This window comes from Jatropha curcas, chromosome 2, assembly GCF_041381405.1.
Source record: "Jatropha curcas cultivar XTBG-Jc1 chromosome 2, XTBG_Jcur_1.0, whole genome shotgun sequence".
NCBI lineage: Eukaryota > Viridiplantae > Streptophyta > Magnoliopsida > Malpighiales > Euphorbiaceae > Jatropha > Jatropha curcas.
Window position 1 is genome coordinate 9,380,503 of NC_143152.1, and position 8,980 is coordinate 9,389,482.

Consider the following 8,980-nt stretch of genomic DNA (forward strand, 5'->3'; position numbering starts at 1 on the left):
TATTTGGTGAGAAGTGCATCAAAATGATGAGTTGGACAGAGGTGCTTTGAATGCTAGATTAAAAATTTTAATTGTTAATGATTATAATAAAAAAATATTATGTTTGAATTAAGAGGGAATGTTAGGATTAATTCAAAATAATATTATTAAAAATATTTTGAGATTTCAATTTTAGTTAGTGTAGATTTTCTGCATAGAATATGATGTTTTTGTTATTAGGATTAATGATTTTTAGGAGTATTTTCAGGTCTTATTTGATTCACTTGTAAGCCCATAAATAGGCTTATCCTTTTATCAATTCAATGAAGTGCTAAACATTATTAATCATCTTGTGCATTTCCATTTTTCCTTCCCTAAAAATTCAACACTTCTTCCTAACAAGGAGGATATGTGTTACTGGGGCTTCCCTGCTAATGGTAAGTTTTCTATCAAATCAGCCTATGTTGCACTGACTAGTCATGATTGGGTACAAAAGGAGGCGATTTGTAATAGGTGATCTTGGGCCTTCTCAACCCCAAAAGCTAGCTCAAGAGGTGAGGCTTTCCCTCACACTTATAACTTGATCACCAGCCCCTTCCACAACCGATGTGGGATAACCCAACAATCTCCCCTCGCACATCGGGCCATGGGTCGGAGGAGCAACAACCCGTACTCTCCCGGAAACTGGGCTGAGATTGCTGTAACCTGAGCTTTGATACCACTAATAGGTGATCTTCGGCCTTCTCAACCCCAAAAGCTAGCTCAAGAGGTGAGGCTTTCCCTCACACTTATAACTTGATCACCAGCCCCTTCCACAACCGATGTGGGATAACCCAACAATCTCCCCCTCATACATCGGGCCATGGGTCGGAGGAGCAATAACCCGTACTCTCCTGAGCTCTGATACCACTAATAGGTGATCTTGGGCCTTCTCAACCCCAAAAGCTAGCTTAAGAGGTGAGGCTTTCCCTCACACTTATAACTTATCACCAGCCCCTTCCACAACCGATGTGGGATAACCCAACAATTTGGCGAGACATCTTATTGTGGAAAGGCCCAGAGAGGATATAGTCCTTCTTATGGCTCACGACACACCAAAGAATTCTTATTAACTCAGAGTGATTCCAGCGTCACATAGGGGATTCTCAAGCTTGTCCTGTCTGTCTGATTGAAGAGGAAACTACAATGCAGGCTTTGCGAGAAACTATTAGGCTTAAATTCAGGGATTAGGCTTATCATAAGTGTAAATATTTGCTGTTAATATCTGTTGTACTAATTTAGAAGTTTACCATGATTAGGAGTTTACCTTCTTTAAGAATCTGTTGTATATAAGTTAAGCAGAAAAAGGAATAAAGGTAGAAACCTTTTCTCCCATTCTTTCTCTGTTCTTTCATGGTATCAGAGCAATGGCGAAAGAAGGGGAAAAGATCTCAAAGCCTTACTTTCTCAATTCGAATGACAATCCTGGTAATATAATTACTCAGGTTCAATTGAGAGGAGAAAACTATGATGAATGGGCATGGGCCATGCGAACTGCACTTCGTGCCAAGAAGAAATATGGATTTGTTGATGGAACGATTACACAACCAGCTGAGAATGCCCCTGAAATCGAAGACTGGTGGACAGTTAATTCGATGTTGGTTTCTTGGGTGTTTAATACTATTGAACCCAAACTTCGATCAACCATCTCACACATGGAGATTGTGAAAGATCTGTGGGATGATATCAAGGAGAGGTTTTCAATTGGAAATGGGCCACGAGTGCAACAGTTGAGATCAGATTTAGCAAACTGTAAACAGAATGGGCAGGCCATTGTGACTTATTATGGTCAGCTCAAACTGATCTGGGATGAATTGAATAATTATGACAAGATACTGGTATGTAATTGTGCAGGATGTGAGTGCAATCTGACGATTGTCTTGGAAAGAAAATGAGAAGAAGAAAGGGTGCATCAGTTCTTGATGGGACTGGATGAAGAAGGTTATGGTACGGTGAGATCAAATATTCTTAGCACTGAACCCTTGCCGAATTTGAATCGAGCTTATTCCATGATCGTGTAACAAGAAAGAATGAGAACAGTGACTCGTATAAAGGAAGAAAGAGGGAATCCAGTAAGCTTTGCCATGCGAGTGGGAATCGAAATTCAGGGGGGGGAAGCAAAAGATAGAAACATGGTATGCACAAATTGCAAATGTGAAGGACATGATGCAGAGACCTGTTTTCAACTGATTGGGTACCCAGAATGGTGGGGTAATAGACCAAGAACAAATGGTGCTGGAAGAGGAAGTGGACGTAAACGCGGAGTCACCAGAGGATATGATAAAGGGGGGATTGCTCGGTCAAATGCAGCTCAAATGATTGGTGGGGCAGATAGAGGACTGAATGAAGAACAATGGGCATCTTTGATGGAAATGCTGAATGCTAATAAAATTAGTACTAATGAGAGGTTGATGGGTAAGAAAACTCAATTAATTTGGATCATTGATTCAGAAGCTTCCCATCATATGACTAGTGTGTATTCATGTATGAGAAATGTACGAGACATTATTCCATGCCCGGTGGGGCTGCCAGATGGAGAGGAGATTATGGCGTTGAAAGCAGGGACTATTTATCTTGGAGAAAGATTAATATTACAGAATGTCCTTTTTGTGCCAAAGCCGAAATGCAATTTGATATCTATCTCTCAACTTCTTAGAGATTCAGCTTTGATGATTATATTCACTGACAAATTTTGTGTTCTACAGGAGCAAAATTCGAGGAAGGTGATTGGAGCGGGTGAGCAACGTGAGGGGCTTTATTTTCTTACGGAAGCAGCTCCTGTTCCAGCCTGCAAGATGAAAGCCTGCAAGATAAGTGGAGTTAATTCTTTTCAGCTTTGGCATAGGAGAATGGGACATCCTTCTTCTAAAGTCTTAGGATTGATTCCTGAAGTAGTGCATAAGAATGAAAATAATAATCATGTTTGTTTTAGAGCTAAGCAAACAAGAGAAATATTTTCTTCTAGTGAGAATAAAGCCAAAGAATGTTTTGATTTAATTCATTGTGATTTATGGGGACCCTATAGAGTTCCAGCTTCTTGTGGAGCAAAATATTTTTTGACCATAGTGGACGATTGCTCTCGTGCTGTATGAATATATTTGTTGAATGAAAAAATTGAAGTAGGTTCTGTTCTCAAGAAATTCATGGCAATGATTCAAAGGCAATTTAAGAAATATGTCAAAATTGTGCGTAGTGACAATGGTAGTGAGTTTGTGTGTCTGAAAGAATATTTTGCTGAAACTGGGATCATACATCAAACTTCATGTGTTGGGACTCCTCAACAGAATGGGAGAGTGGAAAGAAAACATCGCCATATCCTGAATGTGGCACGAGCATTGCGATTTCAAGCAAATTTACCACTTGAATTCTAGGGTGAATGTATTCTCACAGCGGGTTATTTAATCAATAGAACTCCATCTAAGTTATTGAATGGTAAAAGTCCTTATAAAGTTTTATTTGGACAAGAGCCATCTTATCAGAGTATTCGAATATTTGGATGTTTGTGTTATAGGCACAATTTGAATCGAGACAAGGACAAGTTTGCTAGCAGAAGTCGAAAATGTATCTTTGTTGGGTATCCATTTGATAAGAAAGGTTGGAAATTATATGACTTAGATACTAAAGAATATTTTATTTCTCGTGATGTGGTGTTTGTTGAAACTGAATTTCCGTTTGCTGATGGGCAAGTTACTAATGATGATTCAAATGATTATAGAGCACATGATTGGAGCGCTGGTATTGAGGTGCACTGTGATGATGAGGAGAACAACATTGCAGGTGGTAGTATTGAAGTAGGAAATACAGAAAATGATGTTGTCGAGGAAAATAATGTAGAGGAATCTCTTGGACGAGGACGACTAGCTAAAGTGCCGTCCATTCGATTGAAAGACTATGTGACTCATATGGTTAAAACAAGTCCCTCTGTTTGCTCACCACTTCACTTGCATTCCTCAGGTACTGTCTATCCTATAGCAAATTATGTCAGTTATGATAAATTATCTTCGTCGCATCGGGTTTTTTTGGCAAGTGTTAGTGCAGGACATGAACCAACTACATATGCAGAAGCGGCAAAGAAAGATTGTTGGAGAGATGCAATGCGTAAAGAAATTCAAGCTCTTGAGGATAATGGCACTTGGATCGTGGTTGATCTACCACCTGGGAAGAAAGCCATTGGAAGCAAATGGGTTTATAAGATAAAATATCATTCCGACGGCAGTGTTGAACGTTACAAGGCGAGATTGGTAATCCTTGGCAATCATCAAGTTGAAGGAATCGATTATCATGAGACTTTTGCACCCACAGTCAAGATGGTTACAGTACGCACTTTTCTTGCGGTTGCAACTGCCAAGAACTGGAAGCTATATGAAATGGATGTTCAAAATGCATTTTTGCATGGTGATTTGAATGAAGAAGTGTACATGAAAATGCCCCCTGGTTTCACTTCCAGTTCCTCCGAGAAGGTGTGTAAATTACAAAAGTCCTTATACGGTTTGCGTCAAGCACCTAGGTGTTGGTTTGCAAAGCTGGCAGATTCTTTGATAAAGTTTGGTTTTCAACAATCAAGCTTTGATCACTCTCTCTTTAATTTTCGAGAAGGAATGGGTCAAATGCATATAGTGGTTTATGTTGATGATCTTATTATTTCGGAGAATGATGATGTGATGGTTCACCGATTTAAGGATTATTTAAATCACTGCTTTCATATGAAAGACTTGGGCACGTTGAAGTATTTTCTGGGTATTGAGGTGGCTCGAAATTCTGCAGGTATGTTCTTATGTCAACGAAAATATGCCTTGGATATAATTTCTGAATCTGGATTATTGGGAGCTAAGCCGTCCAAGACTCCTTTGGAGTAGAATCATAAACTAGCGCTTTCAACAAGTGCAATTTTGAAAGATCCAGCTAGGTATAGGCGGTTGGTGGGAAGACTTATTTATTTGACCATCACACGTCCTGAGTTGTCTTATTGTGTTCATATCCTAGCTCAGTTCATGCAGCAACCGAAACAAGATCACTTCGATGCAGCTCTGCGTGTTGTTCGCTATTTAAAAGGCAATCCAGGACAAGGGATATTTCTCAGTGTTGATTGTGATATGCAGCTGTATGGTTATTGTGACTCTGATTGGGCTAGTTGTCCTTTGACTCGACGATCTTTGACAGGATATTTGGTTTTCTTCGGCAATTCTCCGATTTCTTGGAAAACTAAAAAGCAACCAACTGTATCTCGCTCATCTGCTGAAGCAGAGTATCGATCTATGGCTACTGTTGTTTGTGAATTGAAGTGGTTAAAAGGCTTGCTGAGTTCTCTTGGTGTTGAGCATTCTAGACCTATGACTGTTTACTGTGATAGTCAGTCAGCCTTGCAAATTGCTGCTAATCCAGTATACCACGAACGTACGAAGCATATCGAGGTTGATTGTCATTTTATTCGTGATGAAATCAGCTCCGGTCATATTGTCACCAAATATGTTCATAAGTACAGCTTGCTGATATCTTGACAAAGGCTTTGGGCAAGGATATATTTGCAGCTCTTCTACGCAAGTTGGGCATTCTGGATATTCATGCTCCAACTTGAGGGGGGTATTAGGCTTAAATTCAGGGATTAGGCTTATCATAAGTGTAAATATTTGCTGTTAATATCTGTTGTACTAATTTAGAAGTTTACCATGATTAGGAGTTTACCTTCTTTAAGAATCTGTTGTATATAAGTTAAGCAGAAAAAGGAATAAAGGTAGAAACCTTTTCTCCCATTCTTTCTCTGTTCTTTCAGAAACATCTGGGACCAACTACTCTCTCCCGCTATGACTAACTTGTTTTTTAGCGTAAGGGATATTTCTTTGTGGATTGCCTTTAATTTGCGGCAGAAGCTAAGTCTTCATAGTGTGAACTGGGATATTACATTTGCTATAGCGGTTTGGATGATATGGAAATGGAGAAATCGGGTAGTTTTTAATGATTTCTTCAGCAGGCCTTTGGACCAGGGGAACGTTATTTTGACATTTGCTAAAGAAGTTTCCAAGGGATGTGCAAAGAACGTACACAGTGCTAAACCTACTAGGGAGGAGCGATAGATAGGCTGGTCTCCACCTCCTAGGGACTGTTATAAACTTAAATGTGATGGCTCTTTTATTCAGGCGACTAGCCTAGCGTCAGCAGGAGGTTTGCTTCGTGACAGTACAGGTATGTGGATGTCGGGTTTTGCAGCTAACCTTGGCCAGTCTTCTATTTTAGCTGCTGAGCTATGAGCCTTATTCTTTGGCCTGTCTGTAGCATGGGATGCTAATGTAAGAAACCTTATGGTTAAAGTTGATAATTTACCAGTGGCCTCGATGATCAGTACAGATTCCACCCCTCCTTGGACTCTAGCTAATCTGGTATGGAGCATTAAAGACATGCTATCAAGACAATGGGAAGTTCATATTCTGCATGTTTACTGAGAGGGTAATGTCTGAGCGAATTGGCTTGCACATTATGGAGCATCTTTAGCGCCTGGGTTATCTCGCTTTACGCAGCCTCCTCAAGGCATGTTTAGTTTGATCCTCCATGATTTGTGCGTAGTGTCATATGCTAGAAACATACTGATGTAATTTTTGGGCTTTTTATCTCATTTTTCTTTCCAAAAAAGTTAATGTCCTGGCAACTGTTTGTTTACCTTAAACATTTGCTACGTCCTTCTTATTTAGAAAAACTAATACTTCAATTCAATTAGGAAACCTAATATTAAAAGACATAAATATTTTAATTCAATTACAAACAATTATGGCCAATCAGTTGTAGTTTGATTGGTCTTTCTATCTCTCGTAGCAAATGTAGAGAGTCATAAAGTTATCACCAATTTGGTGAATTTTATTCAAAGAGGAGGGTTGTCCCTGCTATGCAACCCACAATATTATTTCGGTCGGTTAGGCCTTCCATGTATAAAAAAAATTTAAAACAATTATGCAAAATAAAAAATGAGAAATGATAAAGAATATATATTTTGACTTGCTTAAGAATACTTCAATTCAAATATAAATCGATCAAAATATTAAGAAAAAAGGACAAATATTTTAATTGAATTAGGAATTTTAATATTTTAGCAAAAATGGAGAAATAGTTTTAACTAAACTAGTAATATTTGAATGGAATCAAATCACGAGTATATCCAATAAATATAAATAATATGCAATACACGTTTAATAAACCTAGTTATTAATAAGTTTGAATAAATAGATACACACTATTAAATAAAAGAAATGAAGATTATATAAAGTATATTGTATCTTCTTACTAATGTTAGGTGCAAATCCTAATGACCACAAAAGTTTTTACCGAAAAGGAGTGTTAGCCTATTATGTAATCCAAAATGTTATTTTGGCCTTGGATCTGCCAATTAATAAAAATTGTATTGAATCTTTTTCTATATTTATAAAAACAATATTATTAATTAGATAAAGATTATTAATTAGATAAATAGAGTTTTCAAATTAGATATTTTATCTAATTATAAGACAAAATCTCAAAATCCCTATACTTATTTCTCATTTATATTGAGTTTCTTAGGCTGTGTTTCTTTGCAGTATTTTTGCTATCTATCTCTTAAATCTGAGATCTTATTTAAGAAGACTTTGGCTCCGTTTGTTTCTGGAAAATAACTTACCACTGAAAAATATTTTTCAAAAAAAATGTTTTCCTTGAAAATATTTTCCAGATGACTTATTTTCTATTGTTTGGTTGCAATTTAAAAATTAATTAAAACTATTAAAATTTTTAACTCATAAGACCATGAAAATAAAAATACTAACGACTTTCAAAAAAAAAAAACTAATAATATACATTTTGTGGTTTAAAAATTTTATTATTAAATAAGAGAATAATGCAAAAAAAATGGTAAATTACCAAAGTTACCGATGACCAGTGGTGGTGGCAGGCGGTGGTGGTGAATGGTGAGTGGCTACCTATAATTAATAAATTAACAAAATACGCATTTATAAGGTTATAATAAGTTTGTTAAAATCTGAAAAATGTTTTACACTCTTGAAAATGAGAAGTTATTTTCCTAATTTTCCTTTGACCAGGAAAATATTTTCCGTTGACTTATTTTCCTGAACGCCCCAAACAATGAAAAGTTGTAGAAAATATTTTCCTGCAAGTTATTTTACGGAAACAAACAGAGCATTTATATGGAATCATATACTATGTCTTCGTGGTCTAATGAAGATTTGGGAGATGGAAAGTTTGGTATAACTTGACTATCTTGGGCTATTAAGGCCTTTTTTTTCTTTTGTATTTTCTTGCTTCTTTGGAAAGTTCTTTCAAGACCAACGAGCAAGAGGCTATACAGATTCTGTGTTCTTTCTAAGGAAAATCTTTGCTTTAATTTAGGTACGCTGATAAGCTTACTCCTAGCTATCTGATTTGGTTAAAAAATTAACGATTTATTCACCAAAATTTAGTGAGAGAGCAGTGGATGGATTTTGAAATTTTTGTAAGGAACAATCTCCCCATAACTGGAAGATTAAAATGCTTTGTGATGGAGATTGCTTACTTTCCAGCATGTGGTCTGCACTAGTCCTTTTGAAATTTGGTGAGAGAGCAGTGGATGGATTTTGAAATTTTTTTACCTCTTTTGCTTGAGAAATACAACCTCATAGAATGCAATTTTGCGTGGTCATGCATTAGTTCGATTTAGATTGTTCAGTAAGGATTAAATGCATGATGTTGAGTTTATTTGGAGGATATTTGTTCTGATTCTAACGTTACTTTTGGATTTGGTTATTCTGGAATTTAGTTAATCTAATTTGGGCATTGTCACTTTCTTTATTTCTTTGCTTTCTGCTCTTATGTATTTTGCAAAGATTGATGTTGAGTTTATGTATTTCTTCTCTTTTGGGTGTTAACTTTTAAATAGGGTTCAAGCAATGTGGCAATCATTGAATAACAGTTGAAAATTTTTTTGCTTTGTTGTATTGAGTTACTAAGT

The 8,980-nt window shown here is 36.8% G+C and overlaps 1 pseudogene; it reads left to right on the plus strand.

The window, feature by feature from the left end:
- Positions 1-1,385: 1,385 nt before the first annotated feature.
- On the plus strand, positions 1,386-2,758 carry LOC149498209 (uncharacterized; annotated as a pseudogene).
- Positions 2,759-8,980: the final 6,222 nt, after the last annotated feature.